Source organism: Silene latifolia, chromosome X, assembly GCF_048544455.1.
Source record: "Silene latifolia isolate original U9 population chromosome X, ASM4854445v1, whole genome shotgun sequence".
Lineage (NCBI taxonomy): Eukaryota > Viridiplantae > Streptophyta > Magnoliopsida > Caryophyllales > Caryophyllaceae > Silene > Silene latifolia.
The window spans coordinates 43,876,911-43,890,391 of record NC_133537.1 but is presented as its reverse complement, the minus strand read 5'-3'; the positions used below and the strand labels follow the sequence as shown (position 1 = coordinate 43,890,391).

General features: G+C 39.9%; 1 non-coding gene across 1 annotated transcript; it reads right to left on the bottom strand.

Moving 5' to 3' along the window:
* Window positions 1–7,211: 7,211 nt before the first annotated feature.
* Window positions 7,212–7,318, bottom strand: LOC141624442 (small nucleolar RNA R71). Its single transcript, XR_012534248.1, has one exon. It is a non-coding gene; the product is annotated as a small nucleolar RNA R71 (small nucleolar RNA).
* Between the last annotated feature and the right edge of the window lie 6,163 nt (window positions 7,319–13,481).

Here is a 13,481-nt window from a genome sequence, read left to right as displayed (position 1 = left end):
CTACCTTAGTAAGAAGTTCTTGGAGTACGGGTGTAAGTATACACCTCTCGAAAAGACATGCCTCGCTCTTGTGTGGGCAACAAAGAAGTTACGCCACTACATGCTTAGCTACTCTGTCATGGTGTATTCTAAAATGGATCCCGTCAAATACCTCTTTGTAGATACCTCATTTCTACACCTTCCGCCAACCACCCAGTGATGATTGGGCCGCATGTTTGGTACGCGGAACGATTTATGACAGTTCGTAAGTTTATCATCAAGTGATATCTCAAATACTTGTGTCTAACCCTTGGTCGTCATCTACGCGCCGATACGGTCGTTTTGACAGTAATTAGAGTTCATTTGGAGTCCGGATCAAAACCGCTTCATTTTCTGAGAAACCGTTTAAAATGCCGAGTCGGAATGCTCTAGAATATTTCGGATATTTATTCCATAATTTAATTTCTTATCTTTTGGTAAAATATATCTTGTATATCTTATTTTAAGGAATAAGGAAGTATAGATCTACCGCAATTCCATAATAGAAACGCGGAAATCTTTCTTCCGCAGGAGGAAACCTCTGGGGAAATGACGCAGCAGATGCTGCGCCTCTTGGAAGGATCGCAGCAGCTGCTGCGCCCTTTCTCCAGCTCGTTTCTTCCTGTTTTCAGATTTTTTCCGTGATTTCTTTCCAAAGTTTGAGTCATTCCATAACTCTTCACATATTTTAGTATAAATAGAGACTTTCGGTCTTCAAATTTTTCACGCGAGTGTCTGCCCTTCTCTTCTCCTTTTGCATTCTAAGACCGTGCTCTAAGCTTTCGACGCCTACGTGCTTGATCAATCGACCATGTAAGCTCAGATCATTCTGAGTTCCAGTCACATTGCATGACCGACCAATTTGACCACTACACATCAATCAACTTAATCTAAATCCTCTAACAAGGGCACTTTCTACATACATTCGAGTCGAGCAATCACTAAACGTTAACTTAGTTAATCTCGTTTCGTCAAACATGTAAGTCTGAGGGTGTAAATCCCATTTTTTTACTGTATTTTATTTTAGTATCAATTAATGTAAAGTTCATGTCAAAAATACATTCAAAATTGACTTTAAAAACCCTTTTATCAAATTGTTTTTACGGAACAGCAGCAACCAGACGTCGAGAAGAAACGCAGCAGCAGCTGCGCCTCTTCGAAGGGTCGCAGCATCTGCCGCGCCACTTCCAGAGGCTGCCGCTGCTTCTGCTCTTCTTCTTCTTCCCTGGTTTTTCTGTTGTTTTCGTTTCTTTTCTTTTACTTTCTTATTTTCTTTCATTTTTTTGTACATAAAATAAATTTTAATGTATTCCTTTTAATTATCGCGTTTTGTTTACGACTTAAATCCCTTATAATTAATATTTGCGGGTTTTCGTCACTAAATCAAACCCGGATTTTAGAACCTCGATTTGTCCATATCAAGTTTCTGGAATTCATCCTTTAAACATATTTTCATTGCCTGTTTCCAGTTTATCAAGTTCTTTCGAGTTCGTTTCCTCCATCGTAATAAACCTAATTCGTTTTAATTCGTTTATAGTTCGTTCCTAACTCGTTTTAATTAGTTTTAATCCGTGTTTATCGCTTTTATGACGGTTACACATATAATTAATATGTTAAATCACTTTCACTTGAGTCAAATATCGATAATCAATAATAAAATCTACCAACCCGCGGTTCTGACTTCACAGCTAGAGTCCAACTCAGGAACAGACGCAGTAGTAGCTGCGCCTCTTCCAAGGGACGCAGTAGTGTTGCGCCTGTTCTGAGGTGAGTTCTGTCCCTGAACTTCCGTTCTTGCTTTGACCTAGCCTTTAATTATGTAATTAATTGACTATTAACCATAATATCACTCTTAATCTGTCTTATTTTTGTTACTTTAATTGTTAACCCTTTTATTTTCTTTTATTTTCTTCAAATTTCCGTCTTGATTGTATTTTTGACGTAAATCAATTAACCCTTGTAATTCATTGTAATTTTAATTAATGCTATTTTATTTATTGCTATCGTTTCTCGTATGATTTATTTACTTGGTTTTCACATGTAACTAATTCTAAATTCATATTCGACATAATTGAGTGCTAATTATTTGTGCACCGACATAGTTTAATTCACATGCTAGGATTGAAACGTTGTTTGTTGCATTACATGCATATAATCGACGACATATCAACTATAAACGATTTCCCTAATCATTAGTAGAGTTGCTATCGTGGCGGGCGGGATTAGGTGTTCAGTAAAAGGACTTCCTAATACGTACCCTCACCCCTTGCTCCAGATCTCTGTGAACATCCGTGTTCATTGGCATCCACGAGAGTCATTCTAGACATAGAATGCTAAGGTTAACGAGTTCTTAGTGTTCATGTCACTACTTTGTGTCTTGACATGGCACGAGGTATTCGAATGGTTACAATTTCCCATAAAAAATTGGTGGCGACTCCACAAATGCAATGCTTGTCCCAAGCGCCCCCGTGGCCAATGTCCACAGTTTGGCGACTCCGCTGGGGAATATACACTTACGTGTTACCCAGGGTGAAACTTGCATGAGGTTGGGGAATAGTTTATATGAGACAGTTGTCGGTTTTCATTACTCGACCTTCTTAGGTCGTTTTATTCGGCCTTCCTAGGCCCAACCCAACCCACTCGACCAATCGTCCCGTCTGGACGGTCCAAATTCTTATCTGGGCCTAAGGATAAATAGCGATTGACGTCAACCATACCGTGATGCTTACTCATGTTTGTATCAAGGGCTTTCACTACTCGAGGAAATGGACTAGGAACCGACCTTACTCATGTTTGGCACGAACATCTCCACAGACTAGGGTTTGCTTGCTTGGTATGGCAACCTACCTTTTAAACCAAAACCCTTTTAAATGCACTCAGCATACTGTCATAATGCCTGTATGAATGCTTGTATCATATGTGATCACCATTTTGTAAACAAAACCATGACGAAATTTCTGTAAAATCAAAAACCCTTTTAAAATGTAAATATTCTTGAAAGTGGCCTAAAATAGCGCAAAATGAGTCGAAACTCTGTCCAAATGTCCAGTCAAAATTCGGGCCTCAAAACCCATTTCAAAAACACACCTCGAGTCAACACTCCTACAACTACACTACAGTTGCCTAGGACAAACATTTCAAAATTTGTTATTTTCGAACCTCACTTAACACAGTGGCACACCCCCACTTTACAAGTTGAGTCTTTTTGAGTAAGTGTGCTAAAATGGGCGATCGTGTTTTGATTCGTCATCGTTCTCCAATCGTCAGTTTCCAAGATGCCTGGAACTAGTCACGCAAGTGTTAATGGACAACCCGGAAATGGTAATGATCTAATCCTAGCTGCGCTCGTCCGTCTCCAAACAAGCCAAGACCAAGCTTATGCTCGCCTCAATACTATTGAAGGCCAAATTGTTGCTGTAGAAACTAGACTTCCTCCTGCAGAGAATGATGTTCCTGACATGAGCGTGCATGATAACCTTCCACCCTTTGTGGGACAACAAGAAGTCAACCCCCCACTAGGTCCTACTAAAGCTGAAAAATGACTCCAATACTTGGAGGAACAACTAATGTACCTTAAGGGAGATGACATCTACAGGGAGAACAATCGCAAGTATGAGGCATTAAATGCTCAACTGCCTTCCAACTTCAACATGACTGACATTCTAAAATTCAAGGGGCATGAAAACCCTTTGAACCACATTTGTGCTTTCAAAGATTACATTTCTATAGAAGGCATCAAACCCGAGATGTTCCTAAGGATCTTTCCTTCATCTCTCGACACCATTCCTAAGCAATGGTCTTACTCTTTGGAGCACAAGAAAATTGCCACTTCGGACGATGCCGTAATTGAGTTCACTAAACAATACGCGGATAATGCCGAGATCCAAGTCAACATGCGCACTCTAGAGGTTCTTACCCAAAATGAGAAAGAAGGCTTCACCGACTTCCTAAGTAGGTGGAGGAAGACTAGCACAAACTTGTTGAACGTCCAGACGAAGCCACTCTTGTGGAAAAATTCGTGGATCATCTGAGACCTATTTATGCAAACCATTTGAGATACCAAAACATAAAGTCTTTCAAAAATCTGACTGTGCTAGGGACGAGAATTGAAGACGACGCCCGAAAAGGGCTCTTGTCCAAAACGGTAGGTCGCGGATAGTAAGGTTCAACGAGTCGTTCTTATGGCTCCACTAGTAAGACCGTTAGGTTAACCTTGTCGAATCATCAAAGAAGAGTAACCCACAAAGGAAGTTCACGAACATTGGTGATTCATATTCCAACGCTCTAAAAAGGTTGATGAAACAAGGTAAATTCCAACCCATAGGACCTACACCTGACCCAGAAAAGAAGTCTAAACTCTGGGATGAGAATGCATACTGCGAATATCATAGAGGCAAGGGACACGATACAGAGAAATATTTTAAGCTGAAACATGTCCTTCAGGATATGATCGAAGATGGTCGTTTACCCATACCTCCCGGAGGCAAGCCTAACAATACTCAGAATCCTCTTAGAATTCTGATGATCACAGAGGAAGAATCCACCTTGGATTGTGATGTGACCATAAGTAGAGCACATTTAGTCCCCGAATTAGCCTTGTTCCCATGCTTTTTAGTGCATATTTGGGTCATTTATTGTCTTTAGTTCTTTGTTTTGCATATTCTTTGAGGTTTTGATCCCTTGGTAGGAAAGGAGTGCAAACCTTGCATTTTCATGGCAAAATGAGACTAAATTGATTGAATTCAAATGACCAAGCATCAAGGAGAGACAAGATTAGAAGGCCTTTGTACATACTATAGTAGATGGGCAATGATGAGAAAAGATCCTTGCATCCCCGAGGAAATCCCCAAGGATTTTATGAAGAAAAAGGAAGAAAAGAAGAAGAAAGCAGACTGCCCAGCAATCCGTGCGTCTTCCCCAGAAGACGCCCGTCTCCATCACCACAATCCGTGCGTCTTCCCCCCAATACCGTCTTTGTACATACTATAGTAGACGGGCAATGATGAGAAAAGATCCTTGCATCCCCAAGGATTTTATGAAGAAAAAGGAAGAAAAGAAGAAGAAAGCAGACTGCCCAGCAATCCGTGAGTCTTCCCCAGAAGATGCCCGTCTCCATCACCACAATCCGTGCGTCTTCCCCCCAAGACGCCCGGGCAGCAGCTCCAGAAGACGCCTGTCTTCACCCCAAGACGGCCGGGCACAGACCACCGAATCCGCCCGTCCCGTGCAAAAGACGCCCGGATTCCAAGGCAGACCAATTTCGTTTCTTCAAGCTTCAAGAAAGATGCCCATCCTTCCAAAAAGACTGGCGTTTCCTTAAGTAGGGACTTAATCGTCATTTAAGTCCTTAGTTAACCCTAATTCCTACACCTAATCCCCACTATAAATACCCCATTAGTCTAATTAGAAGAGCATGTTCTTCTTAGCAATCTTTAGTATAGTTAATATCAATCAAGTCTCTCTTTAATATTGTAATCAACAATTAATCAAGTTTTAATACAAGTTTTATTTCCTTAATCTCTCTCTTGTTCATCCTTTATTTTGGGTAATTGAAGATTATTTGGGCTATTATTGGGAGATTGACAACCTTCCCATCAAGCATCAAGTACTTCTTTTATTCTTTGCTTTATTATTGGAATCATTAGTAGGTATAATTCTCTTAATCCCTTTTTAATTATTGTTAATTACTTTCATTTATTCATCGTGTTTCACTTTGTTGGTATGATTGACAACCTTGCTAGCATGTTCAACATGATAATGAGTGAGTAGTTTCCTTAGCTAGGGTTAATGGGTAATTAGGGGAAACCAACATGGGGAATGATTCATGCTTAAATTAATATGCTTTCATAGTTTATTTGCTTGCTTGTTGTGATCTCAACTCATGCACATGTTATGTTTGATGAAATGTGAGTCTATGAATCCTTGCATTTTTTATCCATCACCTATCTTTTCAATGAGACTTGTAAGACATAAACCAACTCGAGTCTCATTAGACCATGCATGTTGTTGAGTAGGGAAGACTAAGTGGACTTGTAGGTGTTGTACAATCTAATCGATTCGTCTCCAGGACCCAAACTTTCCTAGGATTGTAAGATATAAACCAACTCAATCCATCACAACAATAATTGCTTGCTTATAATTTGAGAACATGTTTGTATGATCAATTCCCATGAATCCCCTATGACCCCATGACTCCCTAGTGCTTTTTATCAATTATTTACATCCCTTTTAATTCATCTTGCTTGTTTACTTTTATTGCTATTTAATTTAGTGATCTTCTACATCAACCCCAATTGTGACACCCCTAAGACACCACTAGTTGCAATAGAAATCTCATCTCAATTCCCGTCCCTTGGGATCCGACCTTTACTTGCCTCTTTACTAATTGTAGAGTTGTTTGTGAAGCTATAAATTGTGTTTTGGTCTAGGTGCTCCTAACGACAAGTTACCGAAAGATTTTAGATATCACGACCAAAAATGGCGCCGTTGCCGGGGACGGTGTTAACTTGATTTAGATTTTCTTATATTGTTATTAGTTGTGTCTTTCTTTGCCTTGGGGAAATAAAACTCCTCAAGGTTTGTTCTAATTGTTTTCGAGTTGTTTGATATTTTGCATGTCTAGAAGGTCACAAGGTGACTTGTTACCCTTTGATCGTGAAATTGAAAGAACTTTGACAACCAATAGAAGACTTGCTAGGAGAAATTTGAGAGGTATTGGTGAGGTTGTAGATATTCAACCAAATACTATTGAGTTCATCAACCCTTTTGCAAGAGAAGGTGAGGAGAACCCAACACAAAATCCAACACAAAATCAACCCACAATGCCTAAGTTTTCATCACATTCCGTAACCACCGAGGAGAACCTACCCAATGGTACTCCCACACCACAACATCTAACCGGAAATTTTATTGCCAAATCAGCATTTATCCAATTAGTCGAAAGAAGCCAATTTGGGGGGATGCCTAGTGAAGACCCTCACTCTCATATGGAGACTTTTTGTGACTATTGTGATGCGATTTCTCAAACCGGTGTAACTCGAGACCAAATTCGATGGGTCTTATTTCCTTTTTCTCTAATTAGCACCGCGAAACAATGGTTGAAAGGCCTTGATAAGGCTACTCTCGGAATTGATTCTTGGAAAAAGTTGGCTCTAGCTTTCTACAAAAAGTTCTATCCACCGGAAAAGACTAACATGCTAAGAGCTCAAATTACGGGTTTTAAGCAAAGGGATGAAGAATCTTTGTATGAAGCTTGGGAGCGGTTCAAAGGAATTTGTCGCTCATATCCTCACCATGGACTTAGTGAGTGGTTCTTGGTACAACAATTTTGGAACGGTCTATATGAAGATTCAAGGAACATTCTCAACATGGGATCAAATGGATTGTTCACCGAAGTTGATGACAATCAAACTTGGAACAAAATTGAGGAAATGGCGGTCCATAACTCACAATATAGTAGACCTCGCAAGGCTACTAGAGGAGGAAAGCATGAAGTGGACTCCATTACTCAATTGGGTGCTCAAATTAGTGCTCACATTGATACCATCAATTTGAAGTTTGAAAAAGCTATGGCTAGACTTGAAGAAGCCTCAAAATCACCAAAGCATCATGTTAATGCCATGACGGCATCTTCATCAATCCCAAGTGTGATATGTGAGAATTGTGGAACTTTGGGACATGACCCAAGTGAATGTAGGGGAACAAATGAACAATTGAATGCTTTCCAAGCATACAAGAGTGGTACCCCTTATTCCAACTATTACAATGAAAACACCAAATTCCATCCAAATCTCTCATACAAAAGCGGAAATGTTCAAAACCCTCAAACAACATACACCCCACCTCCCATGAGAAACCAAAATCAAAGACCCTTTTACAACCAAAACCAAGGTTACCAAAATCAATCTCCATACAATCAACAAAATGACCAAGGTTTTGATGTTCAAAAAGCGGTACTTCAAATGCAAAAGAATCAACAAGAGTTTTTCACTCAAATGCAAAAGGATAGTCAAGCAAAGGAAACCACCATCAACAACATCCTAGCTCACACCAAAATGTTGGAAACCCAATTGACCCAACTAGCATCTTCAAGTTCACAAAGACAAAAGGGGCAATTACCACCTCAAAGTAATCCCCCAAGACATGAAACGGTTAGTGCCATTCACTTGAGGAGTGGTACAAGGTATGAAGCACCGAAGAAGCAAGTTGAGGATGAAGTTGTGGAAGCTAGTTATAAAGAAGAAATTGTGCAAAACTCCAAGGATGGAGAACCATCAAAAGAAGAAATTTCAAAGAAAAATGAAGACAAGGTCAAGGAGAAGGAGCCCATTGTGATTAGACTTCCTTTTCCAAGTCGTCAAGCCAAGCCCAAATTTGATGACTAACTTGGAAAATTTATGGAAATTGTGAAGAATTTGGAAGTCTCAATTCCTTTCACGGAATTAATCAATCACGTGCCGGCCTATGCAAAATACATGAAAGACATCCTCACAAAGAAGAAGTCGATCTGGAAGCTTGAGACTATCGCCTTCACTAAGGTGAGTAGTGCAATACTTCAAGGGAGTTCACCTCCAAAACTCAAAGATCCGGGAAGCTTCTCAATACCGTGTACCATTGGCGACACTACGATCAACAAAGCCTTATGTGATCTAGGGGCTAGTGTGAGTGTTATGCCATACTCGGTAAGTAAAAGGTTGGGGATGGGAGAGCTTAAATGCACCAATATTACACTCAAAATGGCCGATAGATCGACGAAGACACCATTAGGGATATGGGAAGATGTTCCCGTACGAATTGGGAAATTTTCATCCCGGTGGACTTTGTCATTGTTGACATGGAAGAAGATTCCAACATTCCAATCATTCTAGGAAGACCTTTCTTATACACCGCGGGTGCGGTGATTGATGTGAAGCATAGAGAGCTCACTCTAGAAGTGGGAGATGAGAGCATAACTTTCAATCTTGACAAGACCATGAGAGCTCCCTGTTTGCATGAACCATGTTTTATGATTGATCATTATAGCCGGAAGGATGATAGGAAGAAGTCAGAATTTCAATGGAAGAAGAAAATTGAAGATGCTCCATTCAAAGAGCAAGTGAATTGTAACAAAGAGAGCTTGAAAAGCTCACCAAAGTCAAGCAATGAAGAGGATGGCCTCATTGGCTAAGACAAGAAAATGGGAGAGTTGTCTATATCAACTCAAGAGATCTTTAGTGATCAAGTAGATGAAGTTTGTGGTCTTTGGGACGATGAGTTTGAAGGGATTTTCAATCCTTATATTGGTAATGCTATCGATCAAGACCGACAACAAGGGCAAAGATCTATTGAAGATCTTTATCATGATAATGAACAAGCTTTTGATTACTTCTTCAAGGTGTTGAGCAACATTAACAACACCTTGGACATGCCCCCATGACATCTCACTAAGGATGAGAGTTTGGTGGAGTCCTCCCTAAACCACCATTTGTAAATATCTCTAACTCTAACTCGCATTTTAATTTTTACATTGCATTTTTGTCATTCTTGGATTTGTATACTTTGATCAAGATAATAATCATTTTTGAGAGAAGTGAGGGAGGGACTAATGATTTTAATTGATGTGTAGTGCTTTAGCTTAGTGTGGGGATAGCAATTGCCTAGGCTATTCATGCCTTTGTAGTGCCCCCACAATGAAGAACACGGGATTTTAAAGAATGAAAAATGACAAGGGATATACAAGTACACGGATGGAACTGAATCCGGGTAAAAGGGGCAGAATCCGAGCGTTTTCTAGGGAATCCGCCCGTCTTCAGACAACCCGGGCGTATTTTTCAAAAGACGCCCGTCCTTCTGAGCTGAGAATTTTGAAATTTTTGGGACTGTTAACAAATCTGAGCGTCCTGCAAGAGAAGACGCCCGTCCTGGAAGAAAAGACGCCCGTCTTTTTGGCTGAGAAAAACAAGAAAAATCACTGGAAAGGAATCCGCCCGTCTTCAGTGAAAGACGCCCGTCCCGCAGTTGAACAATCCGAGCGTCTTTACTGAAACACGCTCGTCTTTAGGCGAGAATTCTGAAGCCAGAACAGACAGAATCCGGGCGTCCCGAAGGAAAGACGTCCGTCTTCCCCCTGCAATTCAAAATTTTTCGGGTCTTTTATAAACCCCATCCCCCATTCATTTCTTCATTCCTTCATTCGAAACACTACCCATAAACCCCAAAACTCAAAACCCTCATCCTCTCCAACACCAAAATAAGATTTCCTCAACCACATTCATCAAAATCAAATCAAATCATCCTTCTAACAAAAATTAATCACTCCTCTTTCAACAAAAATCAAACCAAGCACCAAAATCTTCAACCTTTGAGTCGATTTTTGAAATTATAAAGGCAAAGCCTTTCACCTTAAAATCGATTTGGGTATACTTGGAAATTGAAGATTTTCACTCTTTTCTTGGTTAAATCATCAATGGCAAGGACAAAAGGAGCAACAAAGGCACCTAAGGCAAATGCACTCTTAACAAGACAAAAGAGTCTTCAAGCAAAGAAAGCCTCATTGGCTATGGTGGTAGCTAGCTCAAACTTGGAAGTGCACCAACAACAACCTCCCTTGGAAGCAACAACATCAACTACTCCGGAAATTGCTCAACTTTCGAACTATCCGGAGGTAATTTTCATCTCTAACTCCCATAGGGAAACATTTACCAAGTATGCTAGAAAATCCTTTCTATCCACCAAGTTTATTTGTGAAGATGCCTTAGATAAGTTGGGTGTCCTTGAGCAAACTAAAGCCTTCTTTGAAGCCATGGGGTTGGGAAAATTGTTTGAAATAAAAGAATTGACATACCCCTCCCTTACCTTAGAATTTTTGAGTTCTTTGAAAGTCACTAAGGTAGAGACTATGGAAAACATCGAGTTCCGCCTAGCTAATATTAGTAGGCGCGTCACCTTTGAGGAAATGGGTAAAGCATTGGGTCTTAGCGATTCACCTAGTTATTTCAAGAATGTTGGCAAGTATGACCCCGCTCCTCTTTGGGAGGCGATTTCCGGAAGGAAATTTGAGAACTATCATGCTAGTCGCGCTCTATTAGTCCACCATCCGGGCATTAGAGTGTGGCATAAGGTCATAGGGAATACCATCTTACAAGAAAAGACACCAACCACTTTACCAAGCTCGATTGTGTTCTTCTTGAGTCGGCCTTAAATATTGGAAGGGAATTCACCAAGCCTTTCAATTCTCTAAGGCTTTTGGTGGATAGATAGCTAAATGTTGATTGTGGGAAGCAAGGCACCACCGTTATTGTGAATGGAGGTCTAGTCACTCTTTTAGCTAAGTACTTTGATCCGAACTTCAACAAGGATAGCAAGTATGTGGCGAAAAAGGGGGGGTCATCTCATTGATATGGATCCTATGATTAACAAGTACAAGTGGGTTACTCATAACCCTCTTGACACCAAATATGGGTGGCTCACTAGTGAGGCTAGATCTTTTACTTAGCCTTCTAAGATTTGTCGTTTGAGTGTCCATCGGACCAACTACCTCCTTCCCCTCTCAAAAGAAACCGAATACATCATCCGACAACAAAGGGGTGAAATTGAAATGCCCTCCTCTTCCATTGTCACACCACCTTATCCTTTCGAGTACCAAGAGTTCAAACCCGAAGGTGTTGAAGCAAGCAAGGATTATATGACTCTACTTATGCAAGAGATGCACAAGTAAGCTTTTAAGGATCGGGAAGATGCTTACTTAGCCCAATATCCACCCATCCTTCATTTAGCTAGGCAAGGACTACTTGATCCTTCATGTCCTTTGCCTAGTTGGGCGGATAGGGAAGTCTTCTTTCCGAGTGCATCTAGATGTGAGATTCTGGGTGACGATGAGGTTGTCGGTGATGCGGTTGTTGATAGCATTGATGAAGAGGCTAGTGAAGAAGAAGAAGAGGATGATGAACAAAGTGAACAAGAAAGTGAAGAGGGAAGTGGTGATGAGTCCACTTCTATTGAGGAAGATGATGATAATGATGGTATGATGGAAGACTAGCAAGCTTTGGAGGCTCCTACCCTTTTGAGGTTTGTCTACTTCTTTCTTTGTTTTATTTATTTATCTTGATCATGGTTGGAGTAGTACTAGCAACATAGAGGACTAACATCTCGGCCCCATTGAGGTGTTCTTATTTCATTGTTCCCATTTTTGAAAATCCAAAATGACAAATTTAGTTTCAAGCATTGCATCTTGTGTGCATGAACTACACCCAACCTTAGGACATTAGAAATAATGTCTAACTCGGTTTGGGGAAGTATATGCATACGCAACGGGAGGTAATCTAAATTATGCTCTCCGTCATAAACAAAAAACCATGCATCATGTAGTGTAGATTAGTGTAACTTGCATTTAGTGTAGAATTCATGCATCATTCTTGCATGATTTCCCATCATTTTGGCCATTGAGGACAATGCCCATATTAGTGTGGGGATGGGGAATTCTAACTTAACTTTTATTCAAAAATCCAAAAAAATTGAAAAATTTCGAAAAATCATAAAAATTTGAAAATTTGAAAAACCAAAAACAAGTTCATTTCCTTTGTAGTGTAGTCTTGTATATATTATTTTGTATATATTGTGTTTGTTCATCCTTTTTCACATTGATCGACTACGCCACATCCGAGGCATGAGGATATTGAAGACCGCATGGTATGATCTTTCAAATCTCCTTTTTCCTCTTTATGTTAATGACTATGTGGCTCTATTTTGATTGATGCCGTATAACAATGTGAACTTAGGACGTGCATTTAGTGTATATGTCATATTAGTTGGTAGAATCATTTGCATTAGGATGTTTATATGCTAGTTGCATCATGGCATGTAGTTTGCATGTTAGAAAAAATTTGCAAAACCGTCTACTTGGGAAACTTGACAAGTGTATATAGACCCTAGTAGATGCTTTTTCTTCTTTAGACTTTGCTTGTTAGAATACTTGTAAAACACTCTAGGATGTGTCATGCTAGTATCCTTTGACCCATGGATTAAGGCCTAGTCAAGAGTACCTTGTGGTGTGATAACTCCTTGGCTACCATTTATTCCAAGGTGACCCTTAAAACCATGCATCCATCCATCATCCATGTTCTACCACATTTTTTGTCATCAAAGGGAATGGGCACAAAAAGAAATCAATTTGAGTTCAATGAAATGAAAAGTGAAAGAAAGTTTGCAAAAAAATGCATCAAATGAAAAGAGGAGCAAAAATAGAACTCCTAAAGCTTCAAATATAAGCCACCCTCACTACATATGGGGTGACTTTGAAAATGTTTAAAGAGAAATGCAAAGAAAAGTTGAAAATTGTCAAGTGTTAAAATGCCAAAAATCAAAAAAGAAATGGCAAGAAAGTGTTCTCAAATGTTATATGCCACAAGAAATTGGGGGGGAAAAACAAAAACAAAAGCAAACTCCCAAAGTGAAACTCAAATATCTATCGATCCCTTTATCCATCG